The sequence below is a fragment of the Phyllobates terribilis genome, unplaced genomic scaffold (genome assembly GCF_046119375.1).
Source record: "Phyllobates terribilis strain yellow unplaced genomic scaffold, ASM4611937v1 Scaffold_12__6_contigs__length_324123572, whole genome shotgun sequence".
Taxonomy (NCBI): domain Eukaryota; kingdom Metazoa; phylum Chordata; class Amphibia; order Anura; family Dendrobatidae; genus Phyllobates; species Phyllobates terribilis.
The window spans coordinates 28,057,088-28,074,661 of NW_027362772.1; positions in this window are offsets into that span (position 1 = coordinate 28,057,088).

The window sequence follows — 17,574 nt, forward strand, 5'->3', positions numbered from 1 at the left end:
CTATTATCTATCTATTATCTATCTATCATCTATCTATTATCTATCTATTATTTATCTATTATCTATCTATTATCTATCTATTATCTATCCATTATTAGTGATGAGCGAGCACTAAAATGCCCGGGTGCTCAATGCTCGGGTCGAGCAAATTGGAATGCTCGAGTGCTTGGTCCGAGTAACGAGCCCAATGTAAGTCTATGGGAAACTCGAGCTTTTTTCCGGCGGCCCCCCCAGCGGTCTTCAGAGGGCCTAAAAATTGCCCAAATCGATGGAAACAGTGCTCAAATGACATGGGGACAGCATGGGGTAGACCCTTGGAAGCATCTCTGATTCCCAGGTCACCGCTGTCAACATTGTCAGAGTATTACGCCACTTTTACGGACTCACAATAAAACAAAAATGAATCCAAAATGGATTTTCCTGGGCAATATGTTAAGGAACATCCTTTCCAGGGTAAAAACTTCTATATAAGGCAAAAGAAATAACCAATACCAAAAATACTCCTCCCCACCTTGGGCTAAGTTCACATGTAGCGTTTTTGATGCATTTTTGCACTTTTGCATTGCTTTCAATCACGACAAATGCATTCACCAGGAAATGCAATTTTAACATTTTACAACCTTAGCTGGCCATGTGGTGTGTGACACATCATCAGACACATGCATACAGTGCTGAAAAGACATGGGAACAGCATAAGGAAGACCCCTGGAAGCATCTCTGACTCCCAGGTCACAGCCTAAAAGTGTGCCCATCATAAGTGATCCTTGGCACATGCGAAGATGCCTCCCACCATGCAACTGTCATTGCAGACTTGCAACAATCACCATCCACGTCCTTGTCCCAGTGCAGCTTTCAGTTGTCCCTACCCCATTGCTAGGAATGAAAGCGCAAGTATACAGCCAGCCACCCACCCACCCACAGGCTGCAATACTATACTGACAAATTTTTGACAGCTGGTTGCACTTGAAATGTGCCCTTTTAAGCTCGTGGAGGCGGAAGCTGTCCACAATCTTATGGCGGCGGTGACCGGGTATCCATAATCGGTCACCAGCCGCCACTATTTGTCCCGGTGTCGTCTCCGCTTTCCACAATCACGGGTCCCACAACATTACCCGTGCCCTCCCCAGTGAACTTCCCCCACACTTTTCTTAGCCTGGGCTGCCTCTCAGCAGGATTGGACAGGCCCACCAGAGAATGGAGACTCCTCTGGTGGGCCCTCGCTTCTCCTTCAGGAGAGTTCATAGTGCCGAGGTGAGGCCATCATGATGTTAAAGGCCACCATCTGCTTAGTTTTCTGTTACTTGGAATGCAAGCGCAAGTATGCAGCCAGCCACCAACCCACAGACCGCAATATTAAACGGCCAGATTTCTGGGCAGCTGCTTGCACTTGACAAGTGGCCTTTTAGGCTCATGGAGGCGGAAGCTTTTCACAAACTCAAGCCGGTGGTGGCCGGGTTTCCATACTCTGTTCCCAGCCTCCACTATTTCTCCCGGTGTTGTCACCGCCTTCTACAAGCGCTGGTCCCTGAACATTACTGCTGGTACTTTTCTGTGGGAATCTGCTTGTCTCCTACCAGCCTGGAATATTTCCTGTAAAGTATGGTATGACGCCATGGTATTAGCACTGCCCCCAGTACCAGTAGCAAAGTCATCCCCAATTTCCGTCTCAGGAATTTTATTTGGTAGACTGAGTGGCTGCCCAAATCCATTAGTTTCTCACAAAGGAGCTGAAGATAGAGTGGCAGTAGGTGCAAGATTCTGCAGCCTGTTAGATATCAGAAAATGAACGGCAGCAAATTGGATCAGTGGTTAGCACTGAAAACTTGCAGCACTGGTATCCTGGGTTCAAATCCCAGCAAGGACAACATCTGCAAGGATTTTGTATGTTCTCCCCGTGTTTGTGTGGGTTTCCACCTCAGTACAAAAGCAGCCATAGAGTGTCCGGGAACCTTCCCACACACTTTTCTTAGCCAGGACTGCTTCTCAGCAGGGTTGGACAGTCCCACCAGAGAATCCTTTGGTGTTTCCTGGCTTCTACATCAGGAGAGTTCATGATAGCGCTAACTTTGCAGCTGCTATGGGGCTCTTGAGCTGGGGAGAAAGGTGAGCCCTCAGAATCATATCCTCTGGTGGTCCCAATGTTTTTCAATCTGAAACAGCTTCTTAGTGGGAGTTGTATTTCACCACAGCCATATTCTTTAGCTCAGTGAAAGGACTGGCATAGAGGGAAACCGTATCTACTCCGGCTGTCATTTCTCCATCACCATGATCCGCCCATTGTCACACACGACCTTGCCTGGCTGTACGTTCAGCGGTGAGAGCCACGGATCAGGCTACTGTGTTACAGCTTTCAACCACTCTGCAGCGCTGGGCGGTTTGTCACCTAAGCATTAAGCATGTTATCTTCAGCACAGACTGTTGCAGCTTGGCCAAAGCAGTGCTGCAGTGCTTTCAGCTTGTGACTGATGTGGTTATTTCGGAGATGGAGGAGGAGGTGCAGGAACTGAACAATGTGATTACATTGAGGTTACATTGGCGACTTTGTTTTTTAAACTAAAGAAAGATCCTACTGTTTTTTTATGTTATTTTTTAAGACAAATGCATTAACCGGAAAATGTCATTTTAACATTTTACAACCTTATCTGGCAATGTGGTATGTGACACATCATCAGACACATCCTGTTTCATTAATGATGGAGGGACTCTGAAAGTCACAAATCCTTTTTTTATAGGGAGATGGGGCAGCCCTTACTATTCTTAAAAGGCCAGCAGTCGGCCCTCACTATTGTTAGAGAGCCATCATCCGGCTATGCTTTGTTGTTCCCATTATTAACGAGTGGGTTTCCTATACTGCTACTGCAAATGCAGTGAATGTAAGGGCTACCAAAAATTCTGACGCAACCCAATACCCATTTGAAGATACATAGAGGAGGGTCTCAGTAAAAAAAATGTTCCCATTATAAAGTAGCGGGTCTCCTATAGTCGTAATGCCCATGCTGTGACTGCAAGGGATGCCAAAATTTGGGAAAAACCGAACTAAGAATTTAAAGACACATAGAGCAGGGCCACAGTAAAGAGTACAACATGTTCCCATTAGAAAGGAGAGAGTCTGCTATACAGTTATAGGGTATGCAGTGAATCCAAAGGCTGACCAAATTTAGGAAAAACCCCACTGACAATTTAAAGACACATAGAGCAGAGCCACAATAACGACAAATTCCCATTAGAAAGGAGAGGGTCTCCCATAGTGTTGGCCTATGCAGTGAATGCAAGGGCTGCCAAAAATTGGGAGGCACTCCGATGCCCCTTGGAAGAGACGTACAGAGCCTCATGAAAAAATTTTCCCATTAGAAAGGAGCGAGTCTCCTATATTTGTAATGCCCATGCACTAAGTATATGGGCTGACAAACATTTACCCCTGGGGGGTATACATGAAGATACTGTATATCATTTTTTTTACAGGCATCATAAACACCCTTTAAAAAAATTATGTGGGTGTTGAATTACAGACCACGGTCACCATGGTGATATGGTGGTGGAGGATGAGGAGAAGGAGGAGGACAAGGGAAAATAGCCAAAATCAGGAAGCGTATACCCATGTATTGGTGTGAGGAGGTGCATGGGAATACAAGTCCCAAAAAATACACTGGATTTGAGTTTATGTTACGCTGCTCTCATTCAGTGGTCTTGAGTAGAGATGAGCGGTGTTCGACTCGAACTGATCGCCAATCTCAATTTCGAGCTGTTTTGGGCGGTGTTCAAGCCGTTCGGTGAACATGAACAATTTGAAAAAAATTCAGCTGTTCGAGGTTATGTTCGATAACTATTCGTGCACCAAAATCATAACTGGATTTTTTCTCAGTAATGCCGAAAATTAATGTTAATACGTAGTTTGAGTGTACAGCGGGGCAGGGGGAGGGGCAGGGGATGGATCTCTGCAGAAATAATGAAGATCTCCATTTTTTTTTCTCTTTCCCGCATTTACAGTGGAGAGGTGCAATCTGTCAGCCTATCAGCAGTGCACACACGGAGCGAACTGCTTTTTTTCACACAAGCAAGGGCATGTGTCATTGGCAGTGTATGTCACATGTCCTTGCCCTATAAGACCCAGCCATTTTCCCCGTCGCCACCATTTTCTCACTGCTGCAGCTGCGTGTTAGACGGCACCGCTGTTGCTGTGTGCGCTATACTTTGTTAATTTCAAGTCAATTTTCACACAAATCTACAGATAGCTTGGGAGTAAGGAATAGTTGTGATTGCAGTCCTTTTGAGGACTAGGTTACATCATTTCCTACGACTTTTATCAGGCAGGTCTGTGCTCTTAAATAGATAGGTTGGGAGTAAAGACTAATTGTAATTGCAGTCCTTTTCAGGGCTAGGTTTCACCAGTTCCTATCACTTTTATCAGGCAGGTCTGTGCTCTTAAATAGATAGGTTGGGAGTAAAGACTAATTGTAATTGCAGTCCTTTTGAGGGCTAGGTTACATCAGTTCCTATCACTTTTTGCCAGGCAGGTCTGTGCCAGTGCTGTGCAAGTTTTTTTTCACAGCATTTGGCTAAATCTAGCAAAGCAAATCCTTTTTGGCCTCTTGCAGTGTGTGTTAGTCAGTGGAGTAGCCTATCTGTGTTGCAAGCTACACCACCGGCGTATAGAATACAAATTTTTTTAATGCACCTAGTGAAGTAAAACCTTTTGGTCATAGCATCATTCTATTAGTCAATCTATACTAACCTCCACCAGGTTGCAAATTCAAAATAATTTTTATCTGCATCTAGCGCTAAAAAAATATTTCGGCTTGAAGCAGTGTGTGGGACTTGTTCCATAAGTCCATCTATACTAACCTCCACCAGGTTGCAAATTCAATATAATTTTTTTCTGCATCTAGCTCTGAAAAAATATTTTGGCTTGTAGCAGTGTGTGGGACTTGTTCTATTAGTCCATCTATACTAACCTCCACCAGGTTGCAAATTCAAAATAATTTTTTTCTGCATCTAGCTCTGAAAAAATATTTCGGCTTGTAGCAGTGTGTGGGACTTGTTCTAATAGTCCATCTATACTAACCTCCACCAGGTTGCAAATTCAAAATATTTTTTTTCTGCATCTAGCTCTGAAAAAATATTTCGGCTTGTAGTAGTGTGTGGGACTTGTTCTATTAGTCCATCTATACTAACCTCCACCAGGATGCAAATTCAATATAATTTTTTTCTGCATATAGCTCTGAAAAAATATTTCGGCTTGTAGCAGTGTGTGGGACTTGTTCTATTAGTCCATCTATACTAACCTCCACCAATTTGCAAATTCAAAATAATTTTTTTCTGCATCTAGCTCTGAAAAATATTTTGGCTTGAAGCAGTGTGTGGGACTTGTTCTATTAGTCCATCTATACTAACCTCCACCAGGTTGCAAATTCAATCTAATTTTTTTCTGCATCTAGCTCTGAAAAAATATTTCGGCTTATAGCAGTGTGTGGGACTTGTTCTATTAGTCCATCTATACTAACCTCCACCAGGTTGCAAATTCAATATAATTTTTATCTGCATCTAACCCAGCCAATACTTTTGGGCTAATACCACAGTTTGGCCACTCAGCTCTGCTCGGTTCCCATCCATTGTTTTTTGTGCAAACAACTCCAGAGTTGTCAATTAGTTAACCACCAAAATGAGTGGAAAAAGGCCTGCTGCTGGTGGAAAGGGGAATAGGCGTGTTGTGAAGGGAAAAAAAGTTGTGTCCGTGGGGTAGCTGTTAAAGCAACAGTAACATCTGCAGAAGAAAGACCATCTTCCAGTCAAACTAAAATGTCTACTTCTTTTAGCGGACAATGTGATAAGATCCCTTTCTTACGGCCACGCCAATCGCTACAAATTCGAGATGAGGCACAAAAACAGCAGGTGCTTCAACGGATATCAAGTGCTCCTTTAAGTGGGCTCTCCTCCACCTCAACTTCAACATCACAAATACTCCAGTCCTCAGAGGTGTCACCCCAATCGCACTTGCTTCCTCACAGCTCCCAAGTCTCCAGCTGCCCGTCTGAGTATGGGGTAGAACAGATGGTTGAGTCTGCAGAGCTGTTCACTCATACTGTAGCCTGGGAATCCGAGGTCGGCTCCAGAGCTTCTGTGAATACAGACGAGAAAATGATTTGCACTGATGCCCAGAATCTTTATGAGTCAGATCCAGGACCAGACGCAGAAGGTTCTGACCATAATGTAGAACCTCATTCCCAAACTGTAACTCCTGTTGGTGGAGTCAATGAGGAAGACGATGATGAGACTCACATAACTGATTGCAGCGACAACTTGAGTTTTTTGTCAGGGCAGGAAGAGGTTGGCTCTGAGGACGAAGGGTGTGAGAACTCACAGGGTGATGATGACGAGGTTGGAGATCCCACTTACTGTCAACCCACAGTCAGCCAAGAGATGAGGTCAGCAGAGGAGGTGGAGGAGGATGCTAGTGACGACGAGGTCAGGTTGCGCCTTCCTGGACAGAGACGTAGTACTGGAAGCACGTGAAAAACTGCATCCTCAAACACAACTCTGCCTCTGACCACAAGTCGTGGTGGCTCTTCAGGTCGCATGGGTGCTAAGCCTTGCATAGCCTGGGCATTTTTTCAGATCAATAAGGATGACCCAACTCGTGTTATCTGTAACATTTGTCAGCAAAAGCTAAGTAGAGGCCAAAAAATACATAGTTTGAGTACTTCATGCATGAAACGGCACATGGATATGAAGCATAAGTTGCAGTGGGAAGCTCACTGTGCTGCAATGCGGCCTAGCCGGCCGGGCCAACCGCCGTCTGCCACATCTTGTGCATCCGCAGCCTCTTCATCCTCTGTGACTGGGGGGACAGCAGTCACACCTGTTTTGGGACGCAGACCTGCCACCTCTTAACCCGCAACAGCGAGCGTGATTGGTCATCAATTTCTTTGGAGTTGGAAACACCAGCTGGTGTTGAGCACTGTCCGACATCGATAGCACCATCTTTGGATCAAGGCAACCTAACATGTCCGCCTGCATCTTCCTCACAGACCGGCAGTGTGCCGGGGACACCCTTCTCAACCCCGTCTAAGCACAACAGCCAGCCCTCGGTCCCTCAGATGTGGACAAGTAAAAGACCATTTCCTCCTAGCCATGAGAAAGCTAAGAGGTTGAATTTCACCATCTGCAAGCTCTTGGCTACAGAAATGCTGCCTTTCTGCCTGGTGGACACAGAGGATTTTCGAGACCTTATGTCCGTCACTGTGCTCCAGGACCAGATGCCCAGTCGGCACTACTTCTCAAAGAAAGGTGTGCCTGCGCTCCACCAGCATGTCGCACACAACATCACCGCTTCTTTGAGAAACTCTGTGTGTGACAGGGTGCATTTCACCACAGACACTTGGATGAGTAGGCATGGACAGGTGCGTTACATGTCGCTGACTGGGCACTGGGTAACTATGGTGACAGCAGGACAAGGGGCTGCTGTCCAAGTCTTGCCGTCCCCGCGAGTTGTGAGTCAATCCTCTTTATCTAGAAGTTCCTCCACTGCTTCTGCCTCCTCAACCTCCTCTCGGTGACTGTGTCACTGGACCCTTGCTCTTTTTGAGCTTCCCATCTGGATAAATGGCCGGAGCTCGCCACTTACGCCTTGGAGATCTTGTCATGCCCCGCAGCCAGTGTTCTGTCTGAGCGTGTGCTCAGCGCTGCTGGTGGTGTGCTGACAGATTAGCGCACGCGGCTCTCCACTGATAATGTAGACAGACTCACGTTCATAAAGATGAACAAATTATGGATCCGAAACGACTTTTCTACCCCTGTGTCATCCTGGGGAGAGTAAAAGCTTGATGATTTGTTAAAATCACCTCACCAACCGTTTTAAGCTTTCAAATTACTAATCATGTTTATCTGTATCTTGGCTGGAAAATAATTTGGGCCTTGTAGCAGTGTGCAGTACTGATTCTATTAGGCCATCTATACAAAACTCCACCAGATTTTAAATTACTAATCATGTTTATCTGTATCTTGGCTGGAAAATAATTTGGGCCTTGTAGCAGTTTGCAGTACTGATTCTATTAGGCCATCTATACTAAGCTCCACCAGATTTAAAATTAATAATAATTTTAAGCTGCATCTTGCCCGGAAAATAATTTTGGGGCTCCTAGATGCGCAAGACACATGAGTGCCTTCTTGCTGCACTACCTGCAACATGACCCTCAGATTGTCAGAATTCGAAATAATCCTGACTACTGGGTTGCCACACTCTTAGATCCCCCACACTCTTCGATCAACCTTTTCATTTTAACAAAGAACAAAAAAATGGTCATTTTTGAAATTATAAGCATTAGCAGGTTATTAGAAACTAAAATCAAACAGTTTTCAACTCGAAACTTTATTCTAGGTGATGTTACATTTGCATATAGGACCCCTTGTTCGAAAGGAGCTTCTGAACTCTCTCGTCCTTTGAATTTGTCAGATTTTGGATGGTTTCTGCTTCAATTGGTTTGCATGAGGACAGAATACCCTCCCAGAGCTGTTGCTTAGATGTGAACTGCCTCCTGCCATCATAGACACTCCTTTTGATGATGCTCCAGAGGTTCTCAATGGGGTTGAGGTCAGGGGAGCATTAGAGTCACACCATAAGTTTGTCCCCTTTTATGCCCATATCAGCCAGAGATGCAGATGTGTTATGTGCAGCATGAGACGGTGCATTATCATGCATGAAAATGACCTTGCTGCGGAATACATGGTTCTTCTTCTTGAATCATGGCAGGAAGTGCTGTTTGAGAAACTCCACATACATTATGGAGTTCATCTTTACCCCTTCAGGGATCCTAAAGGGGCCGACAATCTCTCTCCCCATGATTCCAGCCCAAAATATTACTCCACCTCCTCCTTGTTGGCGCCATAGTTGTGTTTGCATGGGGTGTCCATCAACCATCCATCCTCCACTCCATCCATCTGGACCATTAGACATTGCACGGCACTCATCGGTGAACAAAACACTGGAGCCATTTCTGCTTATGTACAGTGGATAGAGGAGGTCGACAGGATAGCTTGCGCACAGCTGCAAACCTCTGAAGGACGCTGCATCTTGTTGTTCGGGGGACGTTGGAGGCACCAGCAGCTTCAAAAACTTGTCTGCTGCTATGACAAGGCTTTTTTGCCGCTGCTCTTTTAACCTGACGTAATTGCCTGTAGGAAAGAGTCCTCAATTTTCCCTTATCAGCACGCACACGTGTGTACTGTGAATTAGCTACATACTTCTTGATTGTGCGATGATGAGGACGAAGTGTCTTGGCAATGTTGATTGCAGTCATGCCTTGACCTAAACACTCCACAATTTGTTGCTTCTCAGCAGCCGACACATCCTTTTTCTTTCCCATTTTGGCAGAAAATGTAGGCTGCTTAATAATGTGGGACAGCCTTCTTAAGTGTTCTTGCCTTTCATTGGACACACCTGCCAAACTAATTAGCACAGGTGTCTGCAATTGTTTACAGTGATATAAAGAGCCCTGACACACATCACCATCAATGAGTTTAACTGACAAACAAAAAAATTCTTACCTTATCACTCCTAAACACTTTTTGCATAATAATTTGGAACACTGTACATGTGCTTTTCCACAAAACACCAGTGGTTCACGTAGTGAATCTTACAGTTCTAACTTGCCAACCGTGGTCTGTATGGAGTTTTTCAATAAAGGGCCCAAAATTAAGATAACATAGACGGGAGAGTGCTCTATGAATACGAATTCCTAAGTATTTGATACCCTGTGAGGGCCAGGCAAAGGGAAAGTTGGACTGGATGGAATCCTGTATGGATTTGGGGAGGGAGACATCGAGGGCCTCAGACTTCGCTGCATTGATTTTAAAATTTGACCATGCAACAAAGTGATCTATTTCAGCCATAACAGCAGGGATGGATATATGTGATTGAGTGATATATACTAGGACGTCATCAGCAAATGCTGAGCACTTGTACTCGGTGCCTCCCACCTCAATCCACCTAATATTGGGGTTATGGCGAATTGATGAGAGCAGGTGTTCCGTCACTAGGATGTATAAGAGAGGGGACAGAGGACATCCCTGCCTTGTCCCATTGATGATTATGAAAGGTGATGAAAGTGTTCCATTTATCTTCAGGCTAGGTGACGTATTGCGATACAGGGCGTGATTTTGGCTATAAAAGGGTCCCCTAGACCCCTACCCCAAGCTTTTCAAGAGAATAATATATGGCATGCCAGGAGACTCTATGGAATGCTTTCTCAGCATCCAATGAGAGTATCTAATTACAAATTTTTAACTGCATCTAGCACATGAAATACTTTGTGCCTAGTAGCAGTGTCTGCTAGTTAGCGGATTATCCCAGCTGTTAAGCAAGCTACACCACCTGTAGTTTGGGCACTTAATTTTTTCAAAGGAAATGGTTCGTTCCCCCAGGACACTCTGTGCAGAGCATCGGGGAGGCACCCCAAGGCACAGGGGCTGGGACTGGCGGTAGGACGCCTTGTGGTGGACCGCCAGGCTCGATCCTTATAAAAGCTTTTTAACTGCAGTAGCTTTAGTGGACGCTACTGGAGCTGGAATTATCGCAGCTGCTGGCATGAGACTTGCCCTTCAATAGATCCTTGTAAAAGGATTTAAAGTGTACTCATTCAAATTAGAGAGACAATTTAAATTAAAAAGATTAGACTTGCCTCCACCGCAGGGGGGCTCGCTCGACTCACCAGCGGACAGGCACCAGTATTGGGAGAGCGGGGCTGGCCATCAGGGTCCATCGTGGCTCTGGCACAATCCCCACGACACGGAGGTCGCAAGGGCAGGAACGGACTGGCCGTGTCGGCTTCGCACTTTTTTGGTTTTAGACGGGCATGACATGCCTATATCTGTGTCTCCCCCTCCTTTTACTCCTCCACCTCTTTTCTTTTCGCATGACTATATGTACTTGTCACTTTTCCATGTGTTAGTTGTGTCTTCTGAGCAGTTTGTCAGCTTTTGGACACCTTTGAAGGTGTTCTCTATGTGTTTCTATGTATTTTTGTTTGCCTGCCATTGGTTTTAACGGTGTTCGACGGTGTTCGACGAACAGTTCGACGAACAGTTCGGCGAACATACGGGTGTTCGACGAACCGAACCGAACTCGAACACTACGGGGGTGGCTCAACACTAGTCTTGAGAAGTCTTGCCCTATCCAGGCAATGTTCATTTTTATAAGAGTCAGCCTGTAAGCATTTTCAGTTGACAGGCGGATGCGCTTATCAGTTATAATTCCACCAGCAGCACTAAAAACCCACTCTAACAAAACGCTAGCGGTAGGGCAGGCCAGGACCTCCAAGGCGTAGAGAGCCAGTTACTTCCACGTATCCACCTTGGATACCAAATAATTATAAGGCACAGAGGAATCACGGAGGATGTTGGCACGGTCGGCAAGGTACTCCCTCTGCATCTTCCCAAACTTTGCACTCTTTGTGAGAGTACCCCATGCCTCAGGGCCTGTGCGATGGGAGGGACTGAGAACATTCTCCCAGGACTTTGACAGTGTTCCCCTGCCTCTGCTGAATTGGAGTTGTGTCTCTCTCGTCTGTAGTCCTTGGTTGTCCAGTGATCTATAACCTCTGCAGCCAGCGTTTTCAGATGGGAATTTTTTTAATAGTTCCGCAACAAGGGCCTTCTTGTACTGCCCCATTTTTGTAGACATGCCCTCCTCAGAAATAAGAGATATAAAGTTTTCCTTGTAGAGTAGTTCTAGAAGCGTCACCAACCAGTAATGACTGTCACCCAAAATTTTGAGAAGGCGAGGGTCATGGGAAAGGCAGCATAACATAAACTCAGCTATGTGTGCCAGACTGCTAACAGGCAAGACTTCTGTGTCCATGAGTGACCATGCTCTCCTCCTCCTCCTGTCTGTCCTCAGGCTATCCAAGCTGAACAGATGGTACGACAGTTGTGCAGGTAATACTGTCTAAAGCGCATGAAACTAGCTCCTGTTATTCCTCCTCCTCCTCCTCCTCTTCCTCATTGTCACCCAATCCACATTGGGGTGAGATGAGGCCTGGTTGTGTGTAATCACCCTGTATGGTTCCTTGCTCCATCTCATCGTGCTCCACCAGCAATGCATCCTCTTTGATTGTGAGCAGAGAGCATTTCAGAAGACAGAGAAGAGGGATGGTGGCACTAATTATGGCGTCATCGCCGCTCACCATCTTGGTGGAGTCCTCAAAGTTTTGGAGGATAGTATATATGTTTGACATCCATGTCCACTCCTGAGTTCTTATGTGTCGAGTCTGAAATGAATACCGACGGTCTTGTTGATACTGAGATACTGATAAAACAGAGTTCATCATCTTTCCACCCTCTCTTTCATATCCCCCATCTGAACTATCCATCAACGTCAATGGCTGTTCACCCTCCCCAGTCCCACAAGCTCATTGCCTTGGGGTTACACTGGACTCTGATCTCTCCTTCAAACCACATATCCAAGCCCTTTCCACTTCCTGCCGACTCCAACTCCAAAATATGTCCTGGATCCATGCATTCCTCAGCAAAGACTCTGCAAAAGCACTAGTGCATGTCCTCATCAACTCCCACCTTGACTACTGCAACCTCCTGCTCTCTGTCCTCCTTTCCAACACTCTTGAGCCCCTCCAATCTATCCTAAACTCTTCTGCTCAACTAATCCACCTGTCCCCCCGCTATTCCCCAGCCTCTCCCCTCTGTCCATCCCTTCACTGGCTCCCCATTGCTCAGAGACTCAAGTTCAAAACCCTAACCATGGCATACAAAGCCATCCACAACCTGTCTCTTCCATACATCTGTGATCTAGTCTTCCGGTACTTACCTGCACCAACCTCCGATCCTCACAAGATCTCCTTCTCTACTCCCCTCTTATCTCCTTTTCCCACAATCGCATACAAGATTTCTCCCGCGCATCCCCCCTACTGTGGAACTCTCTACCCCAACATATCAGACTCTTGCCTACCATGGAAGCCTTCAAAAGAAACCTGAAGACCTACCTCTTCCAACAAGCCTACAACCTGCAGTAACCATCGCCCCACCACATTACTGCATGACCTCCTCTACCCCCACTTACTGTATCCTCACCCATCCCTTGTAGACTGTGAGCCCTCGCAGGCAGGGTCCTCTCTCCTCCTGTACCAATTGCTGACTCGTTTTGTTAAGATTATGTAAATGTTTTTGCTTTGTATATCCCTATCACATGTAAAGCACCATGGAATTGTGGCGCCCCTGAGGGTTCAGTCGCCACAGAGGTACTGCACCTCACCCAGAGGTGTGACATCTCCTTCTCTCAGGTAAGGATGGAGTACTGCCCAGGACCCCAACACCTGCACTCAGCACTACACTACTCCAGGCCGGCTGGAAGGGCATTATGCACTTCTTCAGCTGCCCCGTCCCTGGCGGGAGTGGGGGGGGACCAAAAGTGAGGGGGAACCAAGTAGTGGGTGTGGGTGGAGGACACAGAATAGGGGAGCACTGTCAGGAGTAATATATATAGGGAAGCCATCTTAGAAAGAGAGTGTAGTTCAGTTGAGTCAAAGGAGGAGAAGTGGAAGGAGCTCTGCTCGGGAGGCAGGCTCGGCCTGTCATGCCCAAGGGAGAGAAGAGGAGTGAGAGGGGAGCGGAGGAGATAGGCTCCAGTAACAGAAGGGATCCCAGGGGGGTACGGTGAGTGCAGGACGGCACCCGTACTCCCGAGTCTGCCAGGCGTCAGAGGGATCAGGCAGCAAGAAGGGCACCGGCCCCTGGACTAGTCGAGTTACTCCAGGTCTCGGCTGGAAAACTGGAGGCTTCTGCACTTTCAGGGTGCAGTTGCCAAATGCGCACCTAAGCCGCCGAAAAGGGCACCAAGCCATGTCCGGGAACTTCAAGTTGCCCAGAGGGATCTCAAGGTACCTGATCGTGACTTTGTGTGGCGGAGCACAGGGCAGGAAGGAGAGACCCAGCGCGGGAAGACGGCTAAGAAAGGAACATACAGAGAGGGGTCCCGTTAAGTGCTCTTGAGATACTTGAAGGAGTGCTGAACCCCTGCCTGGTAAATGCAGCACGACATGTTAGACTGTCAGCTATCTAGTGCTACCTGAGGAACCTGAATAACTGTGAGTAAACTCGGATGACTGCACCCCACTGTTTCTGTCAGTTTTTTCTACCACGCTATCGCTCCTGCACTACAGCACCCAGCATCACCATCTGCACCTACCCTGCCCTGGAACTGTGCTCAGCCTGTGGAAAGCCGCACCAACCCAGCTGCCCTAACATCTGCTCCAGAGGCCTGCAGCAGCGCCGGTACCCATTACCGGGAACCACAGGTGGCATCACGAGACAAAATCTGATATTCATCCCATCGAGTGACAAGCCCCTTTTAAAGAGTGACCACAGGGTACCGACTGCCGTGACCTCCCAAGAAGGTAAAGGCCCGGGTACCGAGTCCCCCATATCCCCCTGGGCGAATCAGAATAAATGGCGTTATGATGATAAATAATAATAATAATACTGGTGCTCAACAACTGCCCTCTTCTGCTCACAACTCCTTCCCAACATCTGCAGTGTAGAGTTCCAACGCGTGGGGACATCATACACCAGTCTGTGAGCCGGAAGCTGCAAACGCTGCTGAAACACAGCAAGGTCAGCAGAAGCTGTAGCTGATAGTGATGAGCGAGCATACTCGCAAGTACTCGGTACTCGCCCGAGCATCTCAGTACTAGAGATGCTCGGAGCTCGCCGAGTAATTGCGAGATGCTCGGGCGGATGCTCGGGTCCCCTCCCTGCATGTTTGGCGCTCTTTAAAGTGCCAATTAACATGCAGGGATTGCCTGCCACTCATTGTAATGCCGCAGCCATGGTGGTTGTGGCATTTCAGTGATTGGCTGGCCGCACAGCGTCATCAGGTCTATATCAGGCCTGGCGCTGCCATGCTCGTCACAGTCACTCCGGAATCAGGCAGAGTAGGGAGAGGTGCTGCTGCGTCAGGGAGAGATTTGCATGTGTATTAGATAGTGTAGGGAGAAAAAACGTACATTACACATATCCATCTTAACAAACAGTCCTTCTGAGGACTAATCCATCTGCAGAGATATCAGGCAGGCAGGGAATATAGGCAGGCAGTGTATATAGCAGACTGCAGTGCATATAGCACAAGAGGCTCCATTCCAATTCTGCCTTCTGCTGCTGTTAGATATTTCTATACAAAGGCCCAGGTCTCAGGGGCCAGGAATACTTTTTTTTGGATTTTAATCCTCATTATTTGCTTAAAAAGTAATCCAAAGAACACTGTTTTTCTGTGCCATTTGCTTGTTGGCACTGCAGAATACAGCCAGGTCCTTTCCATATTACAGCTCTAGAAATCTAGATACTTAAAACTGTGTTTTTTCCGTCACACAGATCACATATACGTTGTCAGAAAATACTGCCATTTCTGGCCTCCATTAAAAATTTATTTCAGTGTGTCAGTGAAGCAATTCACACCAGTTTGCTGTTCAAACTAGTTACCTACAGGCCAGATATTTAAAACTCTGTTTTCTCCGTCACACGGATTACATGTAAGTTTGCTTCTGAACTCAGTCATTTGTAGAGAGCAAGGAAGATACTGTCCTCCATTTAAAATGGGCAAGGCACGTGGTAAGGGACAGGGAACTGGACGTGATGGTGATGGTGCATGCAGAGGCAGAGGACAAGGCCGTGGGCAAGCTGAAATTGTGCCACAACAAACACCCACATCTTCTCGCCCGACCTTGGTAAAAAAATACTTCTTTCTGTATTTTTTCTCTATCGAGGACTTCTCAAAGTATCAATATCAAGATATTATTAAAAAAAATGTATCTATTTATTCTCGGGTTGTCCATTAAAAAGAATTATTGCAGAAGGTACATACAATAATTAGTTACAAAGTGATTGTCCATTTGTCCATAATTAGCTTAATTGTTGAGATTCAACAGTCTTTCCCTGGGATCCTGGATGGTAGATTGCGTCTGTCTGTGTCCAGCACGTGTGTCCGGATGACACCATGTGTCAGGGTAAAGAATGTGTTTCCTTGGGCCTACATCAGCAGCTGGTTTACACACAGACCCTTGTCCTGTGTTCTGTGTAATGGCCAGCCCCCCCCCCCCCCTGTCTCTAACATGGGCTTTTATAGGCCGGTCTTATGGCAACTGTTCTTCTAATTATGGAGCTGAACTAATAATACACAAATAGCGCATGTCAGCTAAAAACCCTAACACAATGGCTAATGCAATCTGTATGGTACAGAATTCAGGATTAAGAATAAAATGAATATCCATAATTAATATTTAACAATCTTCCTGTCCAAATTCCTAGGGCACACCACTATTGAACCCAGAGCAGTGTTAAAAGGTTGTTGGTTTGATAGCGGATAATGCTTCCAGTCACTTAGCCACCACCACCACCACAACTCTGTCTTCCACACGGTCAAGTCTCAATAGCCATGAGTCTGGACCGCATATTCCTCAACCTGATCCTCCTTCCTCCCACCATGCCGAGTGCCCGGAGACAACTGATCCCACACTTGGATACTCTGAAGAGCTGTTCACTTTTTCATTTATACATTCGGGCCTCTCGCCCGGTCCACTTGAAGCGGGGCAAGAGGAGATCGCGTGTAGCGATGCCCAAATATTTGAGCAGCCACGGTCACACGAAGGCGACGATGGGAAAATGTCACAAGAAGTGGACGATGAAGAGACACAATTGCCTTTAAGTCAGGAGGAGGACAAGGGTGCAGAAGTGCAAGACGAGGTGGTGGATGATATAGTAACTGACCCAACCTGGCAGGAGGACATGCAGAGCGAGGACAGCAGCACACAGCAGGAGGGAGGCAGAGCACCCCAACAGGCAGGAAGAAGCAGTGTTGTGCACGCAGACAGAAGGCAGGCAACAGTTTCCCGTAACACCAGCACAAAGGAAGTTGCCAGTACAACTATTAGGTCTTCCCGAGACTGGATGTTTTTTAAAGACTCTGCCAATAACCCCAAATAGGCCATTTGCGCCACCTGACAGGCCAGCATCAGCAGGGGTGGCAAAACGACCAGCCTGACCACCACCAGCATGATCAGGCACATGGCAGCAAAGCACCCAACACCACACATGCCACACTATTAAATTCTCACATTTCATGACTGCTTGCTCTCGAAATGTTGCCTTTTAGGCTCGTGGAGACAGAAGCATTGCGCAACCTGATGGTGGCGGCCATCCCTCAGTACTCGGTCCCCAGCCACCACTATTTCTCCCGGTGTGCCGTCCCCGCATTACACAAAACATTAGCAGTGCCCTCAACAACGCAGATACCTGGAAAGTCCACCTAACCATGGACACGTGGACAAGTGCTTGAGGGAAGGGATGGTACATCTCGCTGATAGCACACTGGGTTAACATAGTGGAAGCCGGGACCCATTCGGACCTTGGGATGGAACACGTCCTCCCAACGCCAAGGATTGCAGGCCCTAGGTCAATAAGGGTTGCCACTATGGTCTACAGCTTCTGTACCTCATCCTCCTCAGCCTCCGCCTCCTCTTCAGCCTCCATCTCCGAAATGACCATATCAGTCACAAGCTAAAAAGCACTGCAGCACTG